Raw genomic sequence first — 916 nt, forward strand, 5'->3', positions numbered from 1 at the left:
CCTCTGTCTAGTTTAGATACTTACAGTGTATTTTGTGAAGCTTGGTGGACGAGGCAGTGTCCCCTTTATTTGCTCTGCTTACCTTCCAGCATCTCACTTGCCTGCTGTCAAGGGCAATTCCTCTTCACTGTGACTGAGAAACAGGCTCCCTTATGAAATTCAAAAGGGCTTCCAAAATTTAATAATCTGTGTTTCACATGTAACAGAAAAGTTTAACACAGAAATGATCTGGGATCCTTTAAAGGTCATAATTCTGAAACTGCTGATTCTAGAGAAGATGGTTTTGAAAAATTCACAGTGTACAGATGGCTCAGAAGAGAGAACATTCCTTGTTGAGTAACTGTGGTGTCGTCTTCACAGCCAGCCTCTCCAGAAGGAAAGCCCTTTGTGGTGAACTGATGGATACACCTGTACTGATTACATTTTGATTTCAGAGACTCTCTATTTTTGCATCATTTTTTTCAAAAGATACTAGAAAAAGTGGAAGGATCTTACCATGCTTTCAGTGTTTCAAGTTAAAAAAAAAAAAAAAAAAAAAAAAGTTGAAATGCCAAGTATTGTAACTACATTATTTTACTTTAGATAATAACCGAATCTTACATAAAATTAGAAAACATGTTTCTTTCAAAAACTTGACAAATATTCTGTGTGAAACAGATAATTTAACATATTTACGAACACCATATTTAACTCTTCAGCTTTGACCGCTGTAGTAAGGTTATTTTATTAACACTTTCCATATGAGCTATTTATTTTATATCGAAGACTGAAAGTACTCATTTAGAAGTTTAAATGCTTTCTCACAGATATTCAATTAACTCTACATGCTATTGTAAAATGATATTTCTGCTGTTTGTAAGTGCCAGTTTAGGGAGAGCATATCATAACACTTTATGAAAACAACATATTTAGAAAA

This window comes from Tinamus guttatus, unplaced genomic scaffold (genome assembly GCF_059628265.1).
Source record: "Tinamus guttatus ecotype Peru unplaced genomic scaffold, ASM5962826v1 Tinamus_guttatus_pri_ptg000048l, whole genome shotgun sequence".
Lineage (NCBI taxonomy): Eukaryota > Metazoa > Chordata > Aves > Tinamiformes > Tinamidae > Tinamus > Tinamus guttatus.